The sequence below is a fragment of the Coenobita brevimanus genome, chromosome 4 (genome assembly GCF_032717465.1).
Source record: "Coenobita brevimanus isolate Jiangsu-jjx chromosome 4, ASM3271746v2, whole genome shotgun sequence".
Taxonomy (NCBI): domain Eukaryota; kingdom Metazoa; phylum Arthropoda; class Malacostraca; order Decapoda; family Coenobitidae; genus Coenobita; species Coenobita brevimanus.
The window spans coordinates 36,353,535-36,362,454 of record NC_136957.1 but is presented as its reverse complement, the minus strand read 5'-3'; positions in this window follow the sequence as shown (position 1 = coordinate 36,362,454).

The following is an 8,920-nucleotide window of genomic DNA, read 5'->3' as shown; positions in this document are numbered from 1 at the left end:
TAATTGTGATATACAGGAAATGAGCTACGCTCGTGGGATCTTGTCTCTGTTTCTCAGTAAGTCAAATTTAGCTTTAAACACGTTTAAATTTTTAGACTGGATGATCTCTTTGTCCAGGCTATTCCACAGGTCTATACTTCTACAAGGAGAACAATATTTCTTGATATCCTTCCAGCAGCTTGACTTCTTCAATTTCATTCCGTGTCCTCCTGTTACTCTCTTATCCCATACACACAGATCTTCTCAGTCAGTTTTATCTACTCCTATCATGGTCCTGAACACTGCAATCATGTCTCTCCTCTTTCCCCTTTCCTCTAACGAAGGCAAATCCAGTTTTTCCAGCCTCTCTCTGTATGACAGGTCTGTCAGACTGGGGACCATCCTGGTTGCTGTTCTTTGTATTCTCTCAATCTTGTTTATATCTTTCTTTTTGTGTGGGAACCACACTACCACTGCATATTCTAACCTGGGGCAGATCATGGCCGCTATCAATTTTTCATCATCTCCTCATCCATATAATGAAATGCTACTCTTATGTTAGTCAAGAGTTTATACGTCTCTCTAACTATCTTGTTAATATGTTTTTCAGGTGACAAACTATCCTGGCCCAGCACTCCCGAATCTTTCTCTTCTCTCGCTCTTATGATTGATTCATTACCCATCAAATAATTCAGTGATGGCCTCTTGGTACTTTTACCCATTTCCAATATTTTACATTTCTTTTTGTTAAATTTCATTTCCCACATCTGGCTCCAATCATGTATCCTATCCAGATCCTCCTGTGTGTGTTTTGGTAGGGTTTTATTATGTGCCAATATTTTAAGTTCAAAAACATGAAGAGCATTTACATTTTTTTTTCTCAGCAAAACCTGTTCTCTTGGTGATTGATGACCAGGTCTAGTCAGAGTGGATGAGTAGTGGCCAAGGTGACACATTTTTACCTCATGAGTAAGACACAGTAAGTTTCATGCAACCATAACTTAGTATTCAAGTTGTGGGAGTGACCTGATTTTGTCAGATAAAAACAAACCAACTATAGAATACTTACTTGGTTGACGAGAATACGGACTTGTATCTGCTTCACAGGATATTGATTGGAGAGGACAGGAGAGCAGAGAGAAACCCCAGCAAGTGGATGGAGGGAAGGGAGGTGAGTGTTGTGGGAGAGGAGGCGGTGGAGCAGATCAGGCAGGTGGAAGCAGTGAGGGTGGAGGAGGAGGGTGCTGTGGCCAGACACAAGCATCACAGCCTGCCCACCCTCCTACAAAGCAGAAAGGTGGGAATTTGACACATTTTTTCTTCATCGTGATTGTTTTTATTTTTCAGTAATTTTAGTAATTTAGTGATTTTATTGTTACTCTCGGCAGACTTTTTTTTTTTCCCCATCAGGAAAATTATTTTGAACTGGAAGGGTTAGCTGAAGCCTTGATGAACCCCATTACTAGCATGCTAAGAGACCTGAATGTAATTATCAAATGGTAGCCTGATGTAAATTAGAAATATGTCATCAGATTTGTTGTTGGGCACAAGGCTTATCTGGATGTGAACCCAGTGAACTGTAGGCTGAAGTTGCCCTTTCGTGCAGTCCACCATTCTCTTTTGGAGGATAGAGAGACCTTTTTATATCCAGGCAGCTCTGCCACTTGGTTATATGAGCGCCTCCACATGAAGGTGTCCCTTTCCAGTACCCTTCATCAGAGAAAAATGATTATATCATATGAATACAGAAAATGCTTTTCATATGTTGCATGTAAATTATGTTTGCTTTATTGTTAAGTACATGGTGAACTACAGAGAAATGGTTAAAGTTTAGTTAACATCTGTAAAGCTGATTATCCAGTTTTCCCCAGTTTACTGTACCACCTGTATGGAAAAAGTTATGATAACTCATCACCATCATCATTCATTTCACTGTAACCCATAGGCAGCTGCAGAACTATATAGAGACTGTGCAAAATCTACTGAAAAATTTCGGGGAGACTATATACAGATGCTTTCTCATAAATTGTCCCCTGGAAATCCTAGAAGAGATTATCTAGTCAGCAGTCCGTAAGTGCCTAAAAGCCTCAAATATCCATAACTGGCAACATATGTGTCACAGGTGGCATATATAAGGTTGCTTACTCAGTGACTCAGTCTGTTCCCAGCTCTTAGAGGGGACACAACACTCCTTTGTTTCTCCCATAGACCTCAACTTCTAATTTTCTTTTGATATTTGGATTTTGTAGACATAATCATGTCCCACACAAGGAGGAGCATCAGTGATGATGAGATGCAACTTATTCTAGATCAGGATTTGGATGATGATTTCAGTGATGTTATTCGTAGCGATTCTGTATCAGATAGTGATGGAGATGACACTGTGATGAATCACATCTTGAGATTGCAGAGGAGCCAGATGATAATCTGTCAAGTGCAGAAGTTGATGGCAGTGATGACAGTGCTCCAGTTGTTTGGTTGAGTCATTCTCCAGTTAGTAGAGAATGATTGCCATTTACTGGACACACAAGGGTCAAAGTAGTTTTGCAAAATCCTCAGGACCCACTGGAGATTTTTATGTCTTTTGTAGACAGGGATATAATAGAACATATAGTGAGAGAATCAAGCATACCGCCAAGGTCTGTGAAGAAAAGAGAAAGAAAGGGAAAATGGTGAGAAAGAGTAGAGATTTGATGTGGAAGGCAAGTAATTGGGGAGATTTATACCTTTTTACATTTGGTCGTTTTAGAAGGCATAGTAAAGAAGCCTGGAATTTACTCATACCACTCCACCAACCAGATGCTTACAATGCTCATTTTGTTATGTTAATGAAATATAGCAACTGCTTCACATAGCGGTAGAGTCTATATATAGAATATGTTAAAACCTTACATGCTGTAGAGTCTGTATATAGATCATGTTAAAACTTTACATAATGCAGTGTAACTGTACGGTAAAACCGCAATATAACGGACTTCAATAGACTGTAATTCGCTTTTATCAGAATCGAGGATCTATCTATCTATCTGTCTGTCAATTGCCAGACGCCATAATTCCACAGGGGGTGGCAATTTGACTTTGAGTTACAGTATTTGTTTTACGGGGGGACACTAACCCTCCACCAACCCACTTGCTGACAAGTAGGGAGCACATATGGTTTGGTTATATGGTTACCACTCAGCATTGTAAATGGTTTCTTGGCTTACAGAAAACCATTTGGCTTGTCATTCAATGTAAAGCCACCGTAAAGGAAAGAAAAGCAATAAGAAGTGACAGGAAAGATGAGAGAAATAGGAAGAGAGGAGGGCAGGCACAGAAAAAGAATAATAAAGGCTAAGGAAGAAGTAGGCAGCACTACATCAAGTGAATGGATGATGGTCACCACCACCTACCACTAATTGAGGAGCTATCTATCTATCTAGCTATCTATTGCCAGACGCCATAATCCCGTACGGGGTGGCCATTTGGCTCTGAATTATTTGTTTTACAGGGAGGGGCACTAACCCTCCACCAACCCACTTGACACGTAGGGAGCACGTATGGTTTGGTTATATGGTTACCACCCAGCGTTGTAAATGGTTTCTTGGCTGACAGGAAACCATTTGGCTTGTCACTCAATGTAAAGCCACCTGTAAAAGAAAGAAAAGCAATAAGAAGTGACAGGAAAGATGGGAGAAATATGAAGAGAGGAGGGCAGGCATAGAAAAAGAATGATAAAGGCTAAGGAAGAAGTAGGCAGCACTACATCAAGTGAGTAAATTGAGGAGCTACTGAACAAAATTCCTATATATCGGAAAAAGTCCAATAAAACCATAAGCAGTTCGGACTGCCTGACCACATCAGCTATGTTCACCACAATACTGTAAATAAAAGACATGTACAGTACAGTATTATTATATATATTATACCATTTGATTATTGCAGTGAAGGCATAATACAGTACAGTACTGCAATGGTAGTGAAAACAGTTTAAAATCTGTTGATGCGATCCTGACTGATGTCTGATATATCGGAGAAAGTCCGGGCTAGCAGGGGGAAGTCTGGATGTCGCTTTTATCAGAATTTTGCTTTTTTCGGAATGGCTTGGGTCCCAGTTAGTCCATTATAGTGAGGTCTTTGTACTTATGTTCCAGTTCTGTGATTGGGGGCATCTGTATAAAGATTGTTATTATTATTATTATTTTTTATGGTGCTTCTCAGCAGCTGCTGCTGCTGGCTAAGGGTTAATGTAGTCTGAATTGACAAGCATTTGTCACAAGGAAGTGCTGTAGAAAAGATTTAGAGCTAAAGAACTGTCATACTGCATATTGCTTTCATGGTACAGGAAAAAAGCTGCAAAGTGATAAAAATCACCACCAAGTTAAGGGGGGAAAGAGCTATGGTTAAGGGAACATTACATGACAGCACAGTCTGGTACATTACAAGTGTTTCTCTCCGACAGCATTTGCCATCATCCCAGTACAGGAACTAGAGGGAGAAGGTCGTACCAGCCTCACACTCCAGGACTTCCTTGCATCAGAGGCACCCAAATGCAACCCAAACATGAAGGTTTGTGACTTAACACTTATTGTTTGTCTTCTTGTCTTCCCCTTTTTTTTTTTAAACCTTAGGAATGTTACTTGAGCAATAAACCCTAACCATCCTTTGGAATTGGACCGTTACAGTCCATATTGACTCCGTTACAGTATTGATGTTTAAGCAAGCAGCTTCGATGTTAGAATACAGTAGACCCTTCTTATTCGCAGAATTTGCATCCATGGATTTAAGTTTCCACAGATCAGACTTATTTTAATACTGTACTATACACTGTACCTTACTTTGAAATTGGCGCACAAATCGCACTTCATTTGTAGCTACAGTTAGCACACCCTAACCCACAGGCATTCCCGCCACTCCGCCAATCTTATTGTAAACACCAATCAGTTTGTTACTTACATCGTTGTTGCCCTTCTCGTGTTTACAACTCTACTGTACTTCATTGTGTAAGTGATAAATGGCTCCCAAGAAACAAGTAAGGAATAAAAGCAGTCCTTCTAAGCCAAAGAGAGAGCGTAAGGTGTTATCTGGCGTCCTGTCAGAAGGGTCAGACTAGACTCACAGCTTACCTACAGTGCTGCCACACATCTCGTCGCCTCACCACATTGGCACTGTAGGAACTGCACTACAATCATTGTCATCATCATACAGCAATCATTGTCATCTATACAGCAACCATCATCACCATACAGCAATGGTCAACATTGTACGAAGGTTATGAAGAGAACACACAGTCTTTTGGTGAGTGTTAATATGTATTTGTAATATTTCAAAGTATGTTTTTATTTTTTCAGGGATGTGCTTAGCTTATGTGGAAATAATATGTCATTTTGTGATGATGACTTGGCTATCCACAGAAATTGCCTTCTGCGGGGGTCTCTGGAACCTAACCCCCGCGGATAACTAGGGTCTACTGTATTGTGATTTTCAGTAACTTCAGTCAGTTTCCACGTTTGCTTGCTCATACTTTTTCATTTTCACTTTTAGGACACTTTTGACTGTTTGCATCTGCTAATACGTTGGGTTCTACATTGCTTCCTGTCAACTGTTTGAGAAACTTCAGGGTCTGAACTTAAGAACACTAAGCCTGTTTCATAATGTTCAGGTTTTGTCCCACACTTTCATAATGGCAGATATGTGCCTTAAACTTTTAGGAGCTAGTCATAAGTCCTTATGATTTGCACTAACCTGAATCAGTTTAATACAACTGAGATGTTCTGATTAGAACGAGATATATGACCTGATGATAGGGGTAAACTTGGATCCTGCTGCACAAATACAACAGATTTTTCAGCATTGCCTTTGCTTGAGAAAAAAGATGTTCTCAGTGAACTTTGTGATGCAGAGCTGGTCAGGAGATACTGCCTGATCCATGCAAACATTATTTTTGTGACTGATTGGTTCAAGCTACGTTATTAAGACCCTTTGCAGGGAAGATGCAGCTTTTTGATAATGACAACTTGGAACCTTCACAACGGATTATAAGCAGGGTCATCATGGAAGTACTTTCATGAAGTGATGTACATAAGGAGTCAGTAAATTTCCCATCACTCCATGTGAAACTCTTAGCAGTGTTGAAGTATCTTATATCAGCATAAGCATTTTACCCCACTATAAGGAAGAAACACCATCCATGGTAGGAAATGAGAGGCAAAATGGGGGGAAGAAAATGAGGACTGAGGTGAGGTGTAGTGAAGAGGAGACAGAGGAAGAGGAGGGTGGGAGGAATAAATAGTTTGCTGCAGTATACATGATTTTATGTCTATCTGTCTATCTGTTACCAGATGTCATAATCCCTAAGGGGTGGCCATTTGACTTTGAGTTATTTGTTTTACGGGGAGGGGCACTAACTTTCCACCAACCCACTTGCTGACACACAGGGAGTGCGTATGGTTTGGTTATATGGTTACCACCCAGCGTTGTAAATGGTTTCTTGGCTTACAGGAAACCATTTGGCTTGTCACTCAATGTAAAGCCACCTGTAAAGGAAAGAAAAGCAATAAGAAGTGACAGGAAAGATGGGAGAAATATGATGAGAGGAGGGCAGGCACAGGAAAAGAATGATAAAGGCTAAGGAAGAAGTAGGCAGCACTACATCAAGTGAGTGGATGATGGTTGCCACCACCTACCACTATCATTGTTCTATCTATCTATCTATTGCCAGACGCCTCAAACCCGTTTGGGGTGGCCACAAACAAATCGCCTCCAAGTCGCCCTGTCCCCCGCCATTTCACTGCCCTGCTCCCAACTCACACCCCCCTCTCTCATATACCTCTCCACCCCATCCCTCCATCTCATCCTCGGCCTCCCCCTCCCTCTTCTCCCCTCCACCTCACTCACATACACTCTCTTCATCAGTCTTTCACCCTCCATCCTCTCCACATGGCCAAACCACCTCAGTGTGTTCCTCATAATGCTTCCTATCACATCCACATCAACACCACAACGCTCCTTTATATCCTCATTCGTCAGCCTGTCTTTCCGTGTGACTCCACAGGCTCCTCTTAAATAACTCATTTCCACTGCTCTCACTCTTGACTTGTGTCCTTCCAACAACATCCAAGCTTCACTTCCGTATGTTAGAGTTGGTATCACAATACTGTCATGTAGTAACTTTTTCACTTCCATGCTCACTTCCCTATTTCTTATCACCGCTTTCAAAGAACCAGCAACCTTTCTTCCCTGCTGTACCCTTTCAAGCACTTCACCCTCCAAACCTCCATCCTTACTCATCACACTACCCAAGTACTGAAACGTACTCACATTTTCCAATTCCTCACCATCCAACCTCGCTGTACATTCACTGACTTCACCTCTCTCAAAGACCATCACTTTACTCTTCCCTACATTCACCTTTAGATTCCGTTTCTTACACACTCTCCCAAACTCATCCACCAAGCGTTGCAGCTCCCCTTCGTCTTCACTCAACAACACAGTATCATATGCAAACAACAGTACAGGGAGTTTTCAGACACTATCCTCTCTCACCAGGGCCACTCCAACATCCACTACCCTACCTTGTACCTCTTTTATTACCCCATCCATGTACAGATTGAACAACCATGGAGACATGACACATCCCTGTTTCAACCCAACTTTCAAAGAGAAAAATTCACATAGTTCACCATCCACACACACTGCAGCCTTCGCACCATCGTACATACTCTTCACAGCATTCAACAACTTCCCATCTACTCCATATATTCTTAACACTTTCCACAATCCTTGTCTATCCAACCTGTCATATGCTTTCTCCAAATCCATAAAAGCCGCATACAACTTCTTTCCCTTCTCTAGAAACTTTTCCACTAAAGATCTAAGAATGAATATCTGATCTACACAACCTCTTCCCTTCCTAAAGCCTCCCTGTTCTTCTCCAACTAATTTCTCTGTTCTTTCTCTAACTCTGTCAATAAGTATCCTACCATACACTTTTCCTATTATACTAAGAAGACAAATGCCCCTATGATTACCACACACTTCTTTTTCCCCTTTTCCTTTGTACAAGGGAATAATTATACCTGACTTCCGATCCTCCGGGACTCTACCTTCCTCCCAGGCCAATCTGCACATCTTCCACATCCATTCTACTACTATCTCTCCCCCATGCTTCAGCATTTCACTAATAAAAATTAATAGTGGTTGGAGTTCTAAAAATACAAAATTATAATATTGGTTGCAGTTCTTAAGAGAAAAGTTAACAGTGAGTTTAGTTCTAACAATAATGAAAGGCAATAGTGGGTGTGGTTCTAAAGACAAAAGTTTATAGTGGATGTAGTTCTAAGGACAGTCAATTGCTACAGCCGCTGTGCACGACTCTGAGATTGTCATTATCGTACCCTGGCAACCTACCTGTCAATGGTGCGTTCAGTTTCATATCCTACAAGAATCATATTACAGTATTATTGAGGGATGAAGTGCGTGAAAGGGTACAGCAGGGAAAGAAGGTCGTTGGTACACTGAAAGCAGTGATGAGAAATAGGGAGGTGAGTATGGAAGTTACGAAGTCACTGCATGATGGTATTGTGATCCCTACCCTGACGTATGGAAGCGAGGCATGGACCTTGCAAGAGGGGAACAAGTCAAGAGTGAGAGCAGTGGAAATGAGTTACTTGAGAGGAGCATGTGGAGTGACGTGGAGGGACAGGTTGACGAATGAAGAAGTGAAGGAACGCTGTGGGGTGGATGTGGATGTGGTTGAGAAGATTAGGAGAAATGCACTGAGGTAGTTTGGACATGTGAAGAGAATGGAGAATGAAAGACTGACTAAGAGGGTGTATGTAGGTGAGGTGGAGGGAGGGAGAGGGAGAGGTAGACCGAGGATGAGGTGGAGGGATGGAGTTGAGAGGTATATGAGGGAGGGGGGGGTGAGGTGGGGGGAGGGTAGTCAAATAGTGGGTGACAG